At 39.1% G+C, this 17,201-nt stretch overlaps 1 long non-coding RNA gene and 1 other non-coding gene across 2 annotated transcripts in view; both read left to right on the top strand.

Annotated features, from left to right (window-relative positions):
• The window catches only part of LOC110570741, a 237,521-nt gene that overhangs the window by 154,782 nt on the left and 65,538 nt on the right, over nucleotides 1-17,201 (top strand). The window lies entirely within an intron of this gene.
• On the top strand, nucleotides 7,529-7,632 carry LOC123326960. The gene has a single exon (XR_006541431.1). It is a non-coding gene; the product is annotated as a U6 spliceosomal RNA (small nuclear RNA).

Genomic DNA, 17,201 nt, shown 5'->3' with positions numbered 1-17,201 from the left:
CTGATTCTATGCAGTGACATATTCAGAGAAACACCTGTTCAGAAAAATAGGACTGAAAGCAACAAAAATCTTTACTCCCACAAGAAAATATCAAAGGTGGGGGGGGCTATATTTTTCACCTATTTCAATACTTGGTAAAATCCTGTCTTGCCATCTCTGTTGTTCACAGTACTCAACACTCATGGCAGCTACTCCACCAATATTATCTTCCTGTCTCCCTGCCAACTCCCAACCAAAGAACTATCCTCAAACAACTGTAACCTGGCTGAGAGCCTCCAGGTGCTGGACCCATTTTCTAAATCAGCATAACAAAAAGCCTGGAGTAAAGCAGGCACACTTGGAACCTGGTGGTGTGGGTGGTAGAGGTAAGACTGGGCATATTCTTCAGTTAACAATTTTGTACCTGCTACTCATATGGCAAAAAGGGGGAAACTGTATAAAGATTTTAATGAATTCTAAACTAAATGATATTTAAGAAAGACTATGAAATAGCTCTACTTAGGGAGCACTGAAACCCACAAACTTTTTATTCGGAGCCAAATTCACAAAAGATAAGTCTCTTCATTTTTAGTATCCTGCTACAAAGCTTTGGACCCAGGGTAGGAGGAGATGTCTATTATCACAAAGTTCCTCTTCACTTAGAACCTTATGGACTCTGATTAGATGATGTTAACTTTATTATTTTGTTTTTTAACTATTGTGGATTAGAAACCAAACATTAAAAGGGAAAGGGAACTGTAACAGGCAGGAAAAGAACTTGGTATCAGACAGCTTGATATAAGCAGACCAAGATGAAAAAATGGTCTTACCATATAGTCGTAACAGTGACTCTGATTCCCATAGTAGGGGTCAGTCATATTTTGTTCCTGACTTTTTTCTCCAGTGGTGGGTTCTGACTTCTAGAGCCATCAGTGCTCTCTGTTAGGCTCACTTAGGTCCAACACACATTTGTAAGACAGACCCTTAGGATCACAAGGTGTGGTCTGAAGGAAGTAGGGCTTTACTCTGCAAAATTGCCAGGTCTGCCCAAGCAGCTTTCCTGAGCTCTTGGCTTCATTAGCACAGTGCTCCAACCAGCTGACCTCAACTGACTCATCAGGTTATAAGAGAAGTTGGGAATAGAAATTAGTTCCCTGGGGGATCCTGGCTGTATAATAGCTATCATTTGTATGCAGTTAAATGATTTGCAGAGTAGCACAGCTCAGAGCTCCCAGCTGCATTTTGTCTATTTCTGGAAGCGTATGAAACAGTTGGCTGGGAATGTGGTTCTAAAAGGTAATGTGAGCATTATAGTAACATCTGGGCTGGGTTTTTCTACCACCTTATCTGACCAAAATCTAGATTTTGGTTAGAAGTCCATTCTGCATCCAAGGAACTTGGATTTAATGGCTATTGCCTGCTTTCCAATGCTTGTCTATCAGTTCTCCTGTTGCTACCTGCCACAGTCTTGACTCTCTCAGCTGCCATCTTCCCAGAGAGTGCCAAGAGACATAAATATTCATGAGGGAAAGAGAGATTCAGAAGGCTGAGGTCAGGGGAACCCTGTTTCTGAAATGGGCTACTGGCTTCTTGTCTTGCTTTCCTTTTCCTCCCGCCCATCCTCTTAGAGCAAATTGTCATATAAGGTGGCTGTTATCTATCTCCTCCCTCCAGTAGGGAAATGGCAGTGTGGTAGGCAAGAGCCAGGAGAGGTGTGGGAATCACACATGATCCCCTGGGATGGCACAGTGTTTCTCAACCCAACTTATATCAATGATGGCTGAATTGTCCCCAAATTCCACATATGCTCCAGGAATCAAAGAGGGTAGGATAAGAAGAGCAGAGAATTATAGGTGGTAATGGCTGTCATGGTCAACAGTGGAGGGATGGGGAAAGGAGAGGCTGTTGCTATTTGCCCTAGCCAGGCCATCAGCAACTCTGCTCTAGGGACATTTAGGAGCTTACACTGCTGCTTCCTCTGATCCCCCAAAATCTTTCTGCACCAGAAACCAGATTAAAAGGAATGACTGTTGCAGCCTAGAAGACTTTGAGAGAGGAAGCATATTTCAGCCCTTTGCCTCCCTAAAGAGTGGGAGGGCAATGCTCAGTGGCCTGGATCTAAAGGTCTGGAGAATTTTGACACCGGATAGGCCATCCTCCTCTACTCTCACCTTTTGCTTCCCTCTGAGTCCCATCAGCACTGGCTGCCAGGTTTCCAAAGCTCAGGCTGCTGGCAAAGGCCCCAGTCTGTCCCACACCAGGTGCTTGTTCTCTGACAGCTATGTGTTTCAGCCTCAAGTTCCTGATTTTCAGTTTTGTCACTATTCTAAGCAAGGATTTTGCCTGTTACTAGTCACTCTTACGTAGGTTTCATCTGTGACTTCCAATTAGAGATGCTTAGCTTGATTAACTATCTCTTTATAGTGCCCCTTTCCCTTTCCCTGCATTCGAGTTCATCTCTTAAATCACATTAATTTATAGAACAGCCATCAAAACCATCTTTATATGCCTGCCTTTGCATAAACTATATTTAGGGCCTTTTACCACTATGTGGCAAGAATAATTTTATTAATCTCAGCAGACAAGACCAAGTGTCAAGTCATAGCAAGGGCGATGGGAGCAAGGATTTCTCCTTGATTTGACCTAACACCATGAAGAGTTTCTTGGCTCCTTTAAAGCCTAGTTCTCCAGGTAATGGAATACATCAGTGATTTAACAGTGATTTTAACACAATCCTTAACCCAGCCAGTCTCATGAGCCATGTATGGAAAGCCTGATACCTTGAACAACTGGCAGGTCCCTGAGCAGTGAAGACCCAGTAACCTGTGAGAATAAAGAACTTTGTGTTGGAGCTTAAGAGGCCAGAAGGAGGCAGTGTGATATAATAGAAGAAATGCTGAACTTGTGAGAGTCCTGGGTTTGGGAGCATCCTTACTCTGCCAACTTACTGGCCACATGATGTAGTCAAGACCTTTAACCTGATATTCTTCGGGTGTTAATGACTGCTGTGTATCAGGCACCATGCTTGGCATTGCTGATACAGTTGGGAATGTGACAAGGTTTTGCACCTAAGTGTGACAACCATGGATATATTAGGGGGTTCTTATGAGAGTCATTTCTTTCGTTAACTTTAATTGTTCACAATATAAGTATTATTTCTATGAAAAATAACATTAATAACAAATATGCAGATCTTCACAGCAGGTTTAGGTCCTGATAAGCCCATCATAAGTTGAAAATGCATTTAATACACCTAAGCTACCAAACATCATAGCTTAGCCTAGCCTACCTTAAACATGCTCAAAGCACATAGCCTATAGTTGGACAAAATTATCTATCATAAAGCTTATTTCATAATAAAGTATTGACTATCTCATGTAATTTATCGAATACTGTACTGAAAGTGAAAAACAGAATGATTTTATGGGTACAGAATGGTTGTAAGTGCATTAGTTGTTTATCCTAGTGATTGCATGGCTGTCTGGAAGCTGCAGCTCACTGTCCAGCATCACAAGAGTACAGTATAGCATACTGTTAGTCTGGGAAAAGATCAAAATTCAAAATTTGAAGTATGATTTCTACTAAATGTATATCACTTTCATACCATTATAAAATAGAAAAATCCTGAGTTGAACCCTCCAAAGTCAGGGACCATCTGTATTTTAAAATCTACTTGGGAGATGGTCAATGTATCTAGCCAGGGTACCATATTGAAAAAAAGTACAGAGCAATGTAGATGGGGAATGCACAATTATCCTGTGGGAAAAGATTTTTTATGTATTTATACTCACAAATAGCAAAATGTAAAAATATTACTGCCATAGATATGAGGGATATAAGGTGCTTAATAAGAATAAATTTCATGAAACTCACTTGTTTCTTTTAAAAGCCATTTTTCTGTGGGGATGGGTTGAGGACGATCTTTAGATCACCCTTCCATGGAGATGAAGGGACTTTGTGACAGCTTCTTTGCTCATTTGGAGCCCAAGACACAGCCCTTGGGATCCTCCTGAGAGAATAAATACTAAAGGTAAATTAGGTCTGGGCACTCTTAAATGCAGTACACATTGGATGAACCAAAGTAACTGAGAACAGAGCATTGTAAAATCATTAACTATAAAAAGAGTTTACAAATCAATAAAAAGACATTGTCTCATTAAAAACTCTTCATGATGTATTGGTAAGTGAAAAAAAGACTTAACTTTCTTGTATATATAATCTTACTTTTTGGAAAAGAAGTATTTGCAGCTGTATAGAGAATATTAGCTGTGGTTATCATTGGATGATATGGTTCTGGGCTTATCTTTAGACTTCTTTGTATATTTCTGCAGTAAGCTTGTACTTCTTTTAGCCCCATAAAAAGTGATTATAAACAAAATCCTAAAATATTATCTTTGCAGGAAAGGGACTTTGTGCTGTTGACTATTTTATCCCAGTGTTTAAAATATATGTTAGAACCACCTGAGAGAGAGCCTGTAGAAATACAGCTTTGTGAATCTCACCCCTGGAGATGCTGGCTCAGTTGGACTGGTAGGAGGCAAGGCTGCCAAGGAAAGTGGAAGCAGATTCTGGACTAAGTCACACTAAAGAGTATCAGAACCATCATTTCCTATATAAACTCCGGGTTCATTGTAGCACAGGGCAAAATCAGTATTCCAATTGAAAATTATCAATTTCCCTCTGTCTGGGTTTCAGTAGTTGTTCTACCTGGCAAGGATGTATGTAGTTCAGTTTCCCCTAAGATGCCTTTTAGGCTCCTGGGACTTGGAAAAGACAATTATCTACTAAATACCAGATGGCTGTGTAGATTAGCCCCAGTGAGTAAAAACACAGTGATTTGAACAAAAGACATGATTAGCTGATTGAATAACCACAGGCCATCTCAGTGCAGGTGTAGTAGAAACAAGGGCGGGGTCAGATATTACACTTCTGTTTTCTTGGGTTCCTTAACAATGCATTCATTATTTCAATACTCCTCTGATGTTAACAGTAGAGAGACATGGAGAGAGGGCTAACTTATATACAATAGCATTCATACTTTTTATTAAAATAACATTTTCCTTAAAATTTCATGAAAAGAGATAATGTTATTTCTCCATCTATTGTAGAGAATAGTAGTGTGTGCTTCCTGGGAGATATCTTTAAGAATTCCAAACTAAGCATTTGGCTCCATTTATGACTACGATAGAAAAACTAATATTCACACTGTCCACCTATGCATACACAGAACCATGTTGTATAAAAGGCAGGGCTACCCAAATGCATTAGACTACCATTCCATTTCTGCTTAGTTAAAAAAAACAAATTGAAAGATTCTAAGATGCTGCCTGTTGAAAACCCTGCTATAGACTCCAGGATTTCCCAGCTCTCAATTAACTAAGGTATAAATGGGGAGAGGAAAGATCACAGATAATTTAAAATATAGTTAAACCAAAACTAGTCAAAATGTAGTACCAAAATTTTAATTGTAAACATACTAAATTTAAAATGTATCCAATATTCAGATACACATTAACATTCTAAATTGTCGTAAATAATTTAGGTATTGTTGGTATGCGTGCAGCTAAATACCATTTTACTTCCTCAATAAAGAAATGGTCAAAATATTAAAATCAGAGTTTTTAAAAGATCAAAGTCTGGTTTTTTTGTGGAGAAAGAGAAATATCCCCAAAACATGATAGACATATCTGCTCATTAATATGTATTTCCAATTATAGACACGTTCTAAAATATAGTTATTTGTGCAGAATTGTGGGGATTGTGTTTTTGGACAAATTCATTATCTATGCATACCTTTTGGGTATGGTTAATCTTCATACTGATTTGTCCACTTGTAGATAATCAACAGTTAAACCTCATGTCACCTTGGCCCATGTTCCTATCATTTAGGTAAGTGAGGGAAGATGAGGCAACTAAAAGCAGTGGGTGTTATTAGCAAGAGACAGCTCTGTGAGGTGAACTGGTCATCAGTTGATTCTTTTTCATTATTTCACATACTCATTTGTAAGCCTGAGGTCATTGATTCAAGCTTTCTCCTGACATCTAGATAACTCACCATCAGGTAGATGGTGATGGTGGTAGCTGACTTTCCATTAATCTATGCCTCCACTATTGTCATTTGTCCACACTTGCTAGATACATGAAAGAAGTTAGCAAAGCTATAGGATAAATAGGTAAATGTAATATGCTTTCAGAGAGTAACAGTTTTACTTGAGGATGTTGAGGGCAAAATAATATAAACAAGTTTTATTGATGATAAATTTAAAAATTATTTTATATTAAAGTGATATATACATATTACAGAATATAAAACAAAATGTGCATGCTTTTTAAAGATTAAACAGGAGACTTCAAGGAAATTTCCTGATTAGGCCACTTCCCACTATACTCAAGACTCCAGAATGTGAGATTAAGGAGGTGGTGGGGTGGTATATATTAGTTCAGTCTCCTTTTCTTTTTTTTTTTTTTAAAGATTTTATTTATTTATTTATTTGAGAGAAAGAGAGAGAAACAGCATGAGAGGGGAGAGGGTCTGAGGGAGAGGCAGGCTCCCCGCTGAGCCGGGAGCCCGATGTGGGACCCGATCCCAGGACTCCGGGATCATGACCTGAGCCGAAGGCAGTCGCTTAACCAACTGAGCCACCCAGGTGCCCCCAGTCTCCTTTTCTATTAGGTGTTATTCTGGGAAAAGATTGAGAAGCACTGCAAGGAGACATGAAGAAAAATAGCATAAAATTTGGTTAAATAGATGCCCATTTAGTTATAATTAGGATGGGACTCCACTGAGTTACACTTTTTCTGAAAAAGCCTAACTCTTAAATGAGCCAAGCATAAATTACTAATTACCCTGTTTATGAGGACTCGAGATTTAGAAAATAGTTTAAAGAAATACAAATGGCTAGATTATAACAGTTTCCTGATAGACTGATTACTTTCCTCATTTACTTATTTTAATGTCTCATTTACCACTTTGGTGTCAAAAGTTCCCATGACTTAGGCATACCTGCCATCTTGCTGCTAAAGATTCACTACAGACTTTGATGATGATGATGATGATGGTGGTGGTGATGATGATAATGATAGTCAAGACCTACATAGTGTTTATTGTATACCAGGTGCTGCTCTAAGTGGTTTGCATTTAACCCTCACAACAACCCTATGAGATAAAATTATTCCCATTTTTTCCATTTTACAGATAAGGAAACTGAGGCACAGAGAGTTCAGTCATTTTCCCAAGGACATGTTGCCTAGGGATGGTAGAACCAAGATTAGACCCTGGGCAGTCTGGTTCCAGAGTCCTGCTTTTAAACATCAATTTTCCTGCTTCTCATCACATTTAGTGATTAGTGTTTACAAGGCTAGAATTCATGAAGTTGTTGAAAGTGATGTTGGAGAACGGCTTGTGTCACATGAACAACATTGACAAATGAGGATCTGGTCGAATTAGAAAATCAGGACACAGTAGGTGCTTCCAGAGAGAATCATTTGGCTAACTAAGGAAATAAAATGAAGCCCTGAAATAGATTTTTTAAAAATTACTTTCATTATGGTGCTTGCTTCAGCACATACACTAAAATTGGAATGATACAAAGAGGATTAGCATGCCCTCTGCGAGAGGATGATACACAAATTCATAAAATTACTTTCATTATGACTGTGCTATGAACATCCTGTATGAAGTAAAGGATGTATGGTAGATATATTGGGCAATTCTGTTGGGAAACACATATATACACACTCCAAAAAGCACTCCATTTATTCTTTATTCAGAGAATTAGTGACCGTTTTCCAGTTGTTTTCAGATAAAGACAATCTGTATTAAGGGTGTGCTTGAAAGTTAACTTCAGTCTAGTTATTGACATAGGAAGCTAGATAACCATAGGAAATTGATGGTGTCAAGTGTCAGTAAAGGTAGAGAGGAGTCTCATCTGTGATCAGTTGTCCTATCCCAGAAAAGAAGAGCCTGAGTTGGGACACCTGGGTGGCTCATTCAGTTAAGCGTCTGCCTTCAGCTCAGGTTATGATCCCAGGGTCCTGGGATCGATCCCCACATCGGGCTCCCTGCTCAGCGGGGAGCCTGCTTCTCCCTCTGCCTGCTGCTCCCCCTTCTTGTGCATGTGCTCGCTCGCTCGCTCTCTCACTGACAAATAAATAAAATCTTAAAAAAAAAAAAAAAAAAAGAGCCTGAGTGGCCTTATCTATGTCTTGTCACTCCAGATTTCTTTATTTTTCTTAATCATAAGAAAAGAGAAAACCACTCAGGGGCTGCATTACTCCTTATGATTGCTCTGACCTAGAAAACCGTGTGTGTGTGTGTGTGTGTGTGTGTTTAATTTCACTCTAGTTGACAGCTTCCTTCCTTAGGTCTGTGCTTTTTGAGGGCAAAATCTGCTTTCTTTTTAAATACCAAATGCTTAGGGTCACTTCATCACTAAAGTTGCCCTTCCCACAGCTTAGAGATTATCTTCTTATGAAAGACCCCATTGCAAAAAGAGAAACATTTTTAGGAACATTTAAGTGGAACGTATAAAAGGTTTTCAAGGAGTAATTTTGCTACAAGACAATTAAGCTTTGAGCAGACCAAATCCAGAAGCACGAACTTCAGGCAAACAGAGGAGGGGAGATTATTCATTATCACCATATTAGTCTTGGACTTTGATCATTGGAATAGAGATTTAACCAGCTAACCAACATAAAAGCAGTACTGAGTCCAGTCTTGGGAAGTTTTCTTATCAAGTAGTTTGACAATGACCAAAATTAAATTTTAGCTTTTATGCTTTGGGCCCTGAAAATAAGAAGATGGTTAATATTGAGATAGAATCTAAATATTCAGAAGTCTTTTTGCCCAGAGCATTTGAGTCAAAGATATTGTAAGCCACAACAAACCTGTGGCAATAGCCTTTGTCTCTGAACCCCAAATCTTCTTTGCCTAGTACTCCACCTAGTAGATCCCATACTACCTAGGCAACCCAACTTTGGCTTGATGTGCCATCAGGCTGCCATTTATCTGTCAAATGTGTCAAGGTCTAATAGTTTCTGCATGCATTTGACTGCCAGCTTTTCATTCCAATTTTAATGGAAGCAGAATCCTTCCTTCCCACTGTAGATCAGTTAACCAGACTGCATTGAGGGCAGGGAAGATAAACTTTTCCCTTCAGGACCAATCATCCTAAGCAGAATATAAAAGATTAGAATTTGCTTTTCTCCAGGAAAATTCATAGTTTTGAGTCTTCCCGGAGAGTTCTCTGATTTTAGATGTCACTGGGCTCTTCAAAAAGACCTTCTGGGGATCACGCTTTAGAGAGAAAGCCTGAGATTCCAGTGTAGATTTATCAATGACCACATTTATGCATTAGCAAACCATGAGAAGAGAATCCTAGGAATACCAGTGTCATTAGGTAGTGGCAAACTATTGTCATGTTGCAGGTTTTGGTTTTTTTTTTTTTTTGAGAAGATTGATTTATTTTAGAGAGGGTGTGTGAGTGAGCAGGGGGAGAGGGAGAGAGAGAGAATCTGAAGCAGACTCTCCACTGAGTATGGAGCCCAGTGCGGGGCTCTATCTCACAACCCTGAGATCATGAAATCAACAGTCAGATGTTAAACCAACTGAGCTACCCAGGCATCCCTCATGTTGCAGTTTTTATGTCTGCTGGTTTGAAAGTTCACGGTAAGGCATTTTCTTCCCATGTTACAACAGTCTTGTAGCCTTAAACACTGCCTTGGGCATTTATTTCTGCTTCAGCCAGCAAACCATTCTTCCCTTATCCCAGGAGCATAGGGCCCAGCTAGAGGTATGCTGAATACAGCTGTCCTTTCAATGAAGCTTTCTGAAATCCAGGCATGGTACTCTTTGTATAATAACACCCAGATGAAATATGTCTTGATAAGACAATGTTTCTGTAGGGGGTGCACCTGACTCAGTTTGGTCCTTTCTTGAACCAGCATCTTCACTGTACTCTCCAGTCCAGACATCTTTATAGAAATAGCAGATGTTTAACTTTAGCTAGAAGTAGAGAAGCCTTTCTAATAACAACAAAAATGTTAGTTGGGAATGTTGGAACCCTCACTCTGGAATGAATAAGTAAGTAAATATATACATAAAACAAATGTATGTTTTCACAGATATACTAATACATCTTCCCCTCCTCCTCTTTAAGTCTTGTCTCATTGCAGCCCATCATTCTTAAGGCACAGTGGGCTTATGGCTTCAGCAGAGGAGACTGGTAAGACAGTGGGCATGAAAGCAGGCAATAAGGAGTGAGGAGGCCCATTAAATTATTTTATGTGCTCTGTAGGTATAGAGAAAACAAACCTAGAGGGCCCAGCTCATGAGGTTCTTCTATAGTGTGGAGACTGGAATTAGGAAGAAGGAAAAGATGATACGAGAAACAAAAGAAATGTCTCCCTCAAGGAAAATAAAAAGAGGGAGGGAGACAGAAATGTGTGCAAGAGGGGCATCTCCACAGTTGTTCTACACTTTGGTGTTGGGAGACTGAAGACTTCAGAGAAGTGCTGCAGACTCAGGGTTCTGTCTCTGTGAAGGAGCACTGTGCGCTACAAACCCATATACAAACCCACTGTGCTCTGTAAACCCAAAGCTCAGTTATCCTGCAGCATGGTTGCTGACATGAGAAGCAGAAACATCACAGCAGATGTTGGGGTGGACCATTGGGCAGGGGGCAGAATGGTACAGGAGCACACTCTGGGGTCTGTAGCCAGCCAGAGCTGAGAGAAAGCTGAACAACAAAGGGGCATTGGCAAGACCTACCTGGGAGCATTGCTGGAGGTAAAAGAAGGGGCCAGCCTGGTACTTTAGCATCAGAGGCCAGAAAGACACATGGTGACAGGAAAACTAGAAGCATCACTGCAGATCAGTGGGTGCCAGGCAATGCATTTTAAAAGGCTGGCACAACACCTGATGAGTACTCCCAACCCCCATCGGACGCTGGAGAGGGCTGGGTGCCATTATAGGAGGAGGGGAAGCTGTCAGGAAGTTTGAATATTTTCTCAAGGAGCTATTTAAATTATTGTATTGAACTAAAATGTAAACTGGATCGGAAATTTAGTCACAGTAAAGAGTGTTACATCAGATGTGATCAGAACTGATTTTTTAAAAAGTGGTTAAAACAGAATCATCAATAATTATATTTGTATATATCTTAAACATTTTAGTTTAATTTAATGTAAATGTACATTCATATAGCAGTCTTTTAATGTGGGGCCAAGACCTTTTCTTCGTATATTGTTCTTCCAATTAGACTTCTTACTTCTAGCATCAGTTACACCTATAATGCTTCATCTATAATTTTTTAAAAAGATTTTAATTTATTTATTTGAGAGAGAGTGTGAGCAAGAGAGAGAAAACTAGCAGGGGGAGCAGCAGAGGCAGAGGGAGAAGCAGGCTCCCTAGGGAGCAGGGAGCTCAATGTGGGGCTCGATCCCAGGACCCCAGGATCATGACCCGAGCTGAAGACAGATGCTCAATCGAGTGAGCCACCCAGGTGCCCCTTCATCCACAATTTCTAATTGTATTTTCTTTACTAGGTCAATAATTCTTTAAGCCACTTGCAAAGAAATTTGAGTATAGAATCTTAGTTTTTTTATAGTTAAAATTTGTTTACAGTTGCCTTGATACCTGATTGAAAGCATTGTTAAAGGAAACCCACCTGAATTAAGTCTATTCAAAGCATTCAGTTTAGTTTTCATATGGACAGCCCTTTGTCTTCACATTTTTTTTCCTATTTTGCAGTATGTTTAATTATATTATGTAACTAAAATAATACATAAGATGGACATAAACAGATTTGGGGACACAACTGACCCTTGAAAGCAGAAAGAAACCTGTTAACAGTGAGTTCTCAGTGCACCACAGGGAACTGGCAATGATGTGGAGAAGGAATGCAGGGTGCTGATTAATTTAGCCAGTTGGTTAAATGGAGATTGGTTAAGAGCAAATAATGTAACATTTTCTCTTTAACAGCAGATGAGGGTTCAAAAGGACGACCTGAGTAGTTATGGATAACATTTTAATTTTTAATTAAAAATATTTTTAAATTACAGTTTTCCCTGCATATCCAAATTGCATTCTCTGTGGATTAAACTTTGAAAGCCCACTTATACATTCTGTAATAAAGTAATCAAGCCATGAAAATATATGGCTAATTTGTACATGGATATTAAGTGGCACACTGATTTTTTTTTCCCGCTGGTACTTTTCCGTGATAGTCTCGATTGCATGTTGGTAAGTAAACCAATAAGGTTTTTATTTATTGTCTATAGAGTTTATCCTGGTTTTTGCTTATATACCTTTAGGAAGGTCTTTTAAAATATGATCTTCATTGCTGTATTTGTAAGGAAGTTTGCTTCCGGCCACATGTTCTCCAAAATTACAGCTGCCTTCTCTACCACTTAACCCAGGTTTGGCTTGGCTTTGTTGCTCTGGCTTTGTCTATCTTAATCTGTGTCCTCTTTCAGTGCAGTGACCTCTTTGCTCTGACTATAGAATAAATAGAAGGGGATATTTTAAGGTGCTTTTGGTTGGAAAAGTAACTTTCTGATTGGAGGTCCCAGCCACCAGTGGTTGTTTCCCCCATTGAATGGACATATCGGTGCTTTCTACTGAACTCTTAAATTTTCTCTTTGCCCTTTACCCTACCTGCACTCTGCCTATCTCCAAAGGTGTTCATGTTTACCATTTTATGTCCAGTGCCAGGCAGGCTTCTTGTGTTCCATGCTCAGGCACTATCTGTCTATGCAATAGCCTAATCCCAATTCCCTGTGGCCACCTGAGCCTGAAGTGGAGCAGGTAGAAGAGAGCGTTGGGAAGCTCTTCCTTGACATTCTGCCCATGTGTATGTTCCCCTTCATTTGCAGAGCCAAAGATCCTACAGGCTAACTCCTGGTCATGGCACTGGGAGGCAGAACTGAGTATTTGTTGTTTTCTCCAGCTATAGGAAAACTTTCACCCCAATAATAAGCAGCTGCCTCCACTATGTTTGGCAAATGAATTGAGGACCTTTTCAATCTGTCAGAGGATACAGATTCAAGAACAGGGTGGCAGCCTTTTCAGCTTGAAGGATCAAGAGTAATAACCCATTTTTTTGCTTTCATTTTGGTATTTTCGTCAGAGCCAACACTGTTCACTTCATGAGGAACTATTCAGGGTTGCTTCAGTGTTAGCAACTATTTGTGATCCATTTGTAGCACATTCATGAATCTTACTTCCAAAATATTGGAGGTAGGAGTTGTTTAGATTCCCCCAAACCATTTGAGTTATTCCTACTGTTCTGTTCCTATTGTAAATACAGCTTGTAATTAATTCCTTACTGTCCTAGGTCTGAACCATGTCTGCAAAGCCATGTCATGTAAAATGATTTTAAAAGGCAGAGCATCAACCACTGTGCTGGGGTCAATTTTTAATACTCTGAAAAGGCTTAGAAATCAAAACCCAGTTTAAAACTTAGTCTTTCCTATTTGTGAATAGAAACAGAAATATCAGTTGAGAGCAAGCATATTGTGACAAATCTGTGGAAAATATGTCCTCCATTGATTTGTGCAGTTATCCCTGGAAAGAACATATAAGAAAGTTAGTCTTCCCAATCCAAGTTTCCTTTTGATAAAACCTTGGCAACAAGGTTGGCAAGTCTTAAAGAATAATTTTCCTGGATGATGCAAACTTAGAGGATATGGTATTTTAAATATATTCCTTCCAGACATCTGAGGGTTTAACATGCAAATTAGTATATAATTTCTCCTGTGTGTGTATGTGTTCATGTTCTGTCATATTGAATCATTTGGTCTTACAGAGAACCAGACCTTGGGCGAGTCAGTTAACCTTTCTGGGCTGTCTTCTCATATTGTAATGTGAAGGAATTGCACTGTGTTTTATTCTAAACGTTCCTCAGTAAAAATGCTTCTTTATTCTAATGGGAAAGAATTTTGAGATCACATGCTTCTGTGTGCCCTGCATATGCAAATTATATAGACTAAAGTTTTATCTCTGAGAACCTGGGCTAATATAATGCACATGGGCTGTTCTCTTAACTTCTGTTTTTTATTTATATATATATGTAAAGTGAAAGGAGGGGTTAAAAAATCTTGTTTGACTAAATATTGGATCCATACCAAACTTGATCTTCACCATCACCCACCATTACCTACCTTCAGTGTTGGAAATTCTGTAACAGAATGGTGTCACGTGAGCTACTGTAGGATTGAGGGGTAGGGAGAAGAACTTGGGCCTGTGTCTCCTAGGGCTTGTCACCAACTCATTAACATAAGTAGTGTTCTTGAGGGTGGAACAGGACAACATGGCTCTCCCAGCAATTTCCTATCCATATTCAGGAGAGTGTTCTAGCTTACTTTAAGCTTTACATATATCAGGGCACCAATCTCTGGAAAAGGAAAAAGACAGGTACAAATAATTTTTAAAAAATCCTGATGGCTCATGTGCCACTTCTTTCTCAGAGCCATTAAAAGCTGTCTTTAGACTTAATTCTGTTTCTAATCTGCTAAAATGAGAACCATATCTAATCTTCACCTCCTGTCTCGATTCTCACACCCCATTAAGATTGAAGCTAGTTTGTCACATTGACACTGAGGAATGTTACTATTCAGAGCTGAATTAAAAAGGGAATTTATATAGAACAAAACCAATAAGCCAAGCAGACTTGACATTTAATTTTCTTGGAAACCTTTCTCATCGAACCAGGAAAGTCTGCATACTACACATTTGCAAAATGAAAAGTGGTATAGTAGGAGGATAATCTCCTCATATAAATGATGAGTAAATAATCTGAAAGAGATTAGATGTTTTCTCCTTGCCTTGTCCTCACCCTCTACCCTGAAATGACATTTATGAGTTCCAGCCTTTAGAAACAGTTTATTTTACTTCTTTTTTTCATAGACACGGAGTGTTTGGGGAAGTGAGGGGGGAGGTAATTTTTATTTATGTTTTTGGCCATCAATTTCAAGTTTGCACTAACTGTTAAGAATATTGCTTCTTGGCCCTTAAACTCAGAGGATCAATAACCAAGAGTTACCTCAAAATCCTAATGTAAATTGTTTAAGATTAGTTCAAGACATTGTTTGGCTCTTTAAGGTAGGCTGAACATATAGAAGGAATCATATTTCAGGATCCATTTAGCATTCTGTTTTAGTCAGGGTAGGTAATGGTAGTTCTTTTAACAAAAAGTCAGAGTCTCAGTGGTTTGACTTAATAAAAATTTATCACTTACATCCTGATTAAGTGTAGGTTAGCAGGACCTGAGGTGAGGGGTCCTGTTCTATGTGGTAATTTAGGGACCTAGAATTTCTCTATAATGTAAGTCTGCCATCTTCTCGGATTCAGCATCCCTTCACTGGATTCTCGGTATCTACTTGGCAGGGAAGTGAGAAAGAGAATATAAGGTCATGCAGAATAGAAATAAGTGGGTCTGTTTCCAGGCTATTGACTAGAACTCAATCACATGGTCTCACTTAACTCTAGGGGAGCTTTGGAAATACAGTTTAGCACTGCCATCTGCAAAAGGAAGAAATGAGTTTGGTGACACATAGTATTGACTCTGCCTTGGTTCCCTTTCCTCTTGCTACCCATACCTGTGCACACAGCCTTTGTCCTAGGTTGGTCTACCTGTGATGACACCAAGGCATTTAATTTGATTGATGTAGTGATTAGGCATCCATTTGATCCTTTTTTATTCAATTTGCTTTTCTCTGAAAGGAAATGATCTTTACACATAGAGGATGACTTTTCTACTGTCAGGGGTAAACATGTATAAATATAGACCCTGCTCAAATCACCCTGTTTTTAAAGTGGAATTCTACAGGGAGTGGATGCTGACTATTTAATATATACACAGGAGAAGAGGAGATATCATCCATTCATCTAATATTTTAGGAAAAGCTTTAAATGATTTTCTCTACCAAGCCATTCTTCTGTGTAGAAGAGAAAATTACAGAGCTTCAAGATGACCAAATGATCAAAAGAAAAAGCTGGAGATTTTAGTGTAAATGATAATAGAATAAAGTGACGTCATGATGATAGTAACAGATTACTTGACACAAATTTGAGACACGGTGTTCAAGAGAGATTCATTTATGCCCCTTAACCTTATTCCAAAATTCAGAGTCTAAGGAATTCCAAACTCAGGTTGGTTCTTAAGAAACAATTCAGACATATGAAGGACTTTTTAGATAAGGCCAAAGAAAGTAAATTATTGACAGGGAACTGATAGGAATCAAAGATTGGCCTGTATAGTCCAACTCTTAGTGAATTCTTCAGCAGAGCATGGTGAAAGCATAGATTGGCATTTTGTTAGGCATGCTGGTCTTTCACAAGGGAGATTTCTACCCATAGATATTTAGGGCCCCATCAAATACAGTTCTCTGTTCTTTTGCTTAAAATTCCATCCCCAAGAGGGGTGTGGAAAATGAAGTACTACTTTCTTATTGATTATAGTACTGGTTTTATCTGCCAACAGAAGGCCAGCACAGCAAGAAAAATCCCATTCCCATGGCAACAGAGAATCTCCACTTTTAACTTGTTATCATGTGAAGAAGAAACTGTTTTTTTCTCTCACTTTAAAGATTGCAATTTGGGAATATGGGAATGACCTTTAGCAACAGGGTGTTGTTAGAGCATCTGGGCCAAAGGGCTAATGTCCAGGGTGAAGGCCTTTAGGACTTTTAATATGTCAGCCCTGATTTTATTTACATCAGGGCAAGAAGCAAAACTTAAACCATAGAGACATCATTTTCTTACTCAGGAAAAGTGACCTTTTATTCTGGAGGTATTTCAAGGGTAGAAGAATATGGCATTTCATTTGTTGAATTTCCCTGAATATTACCACTCAAAAATGGGGGGAGAGAGGAGCCAATTAAATCTTTATTGGATGTTACTATGTTCTTTTCCTGATAATTTCTCCTTCTGTTTTCATTAAGCCTTTTAAGACAGTGGAGCCAGTCCTATACGAGACATCTGATCACCCTAGTTCTAGAAAACTGAGCTTCTCTAAAAGCTTTGCTGTGGAGAAATCATCTGCCATGTTTGTTTTAAAACCTTAAAATATCAGGAAGTCTCATCAGCCAGATCTCTTCAATAAAGAGGCAAGGAGGAGTCTGGGTATGAGAGGAAACCTGGCACTTACTGATCACCTGCTCTGTGCCAGGCACTCTGTGTGTGTGTGTGTGTGTGTGTGTGTGTGTGTGTGTGTGTGTGTGTG

The sequence above is a fragment of the Neomonachus schauinslandi genome, chromosome 1 (assembly GCF_002201575.2).
Source record: "Neomonachus schauinslandi chromosome 1, ASM220157v2, whole genome shotgun sequence".
Classification (NCBI taxonomy): Eukaryota; Metazoa; Chordata; class Mammalia; order Carnivora; family Phocidae; genus Neomonachus; species Neomonachus schauinslandi.
This window is presented reverse-complemented; position numbering and strand designations above follow the sequence as displayed.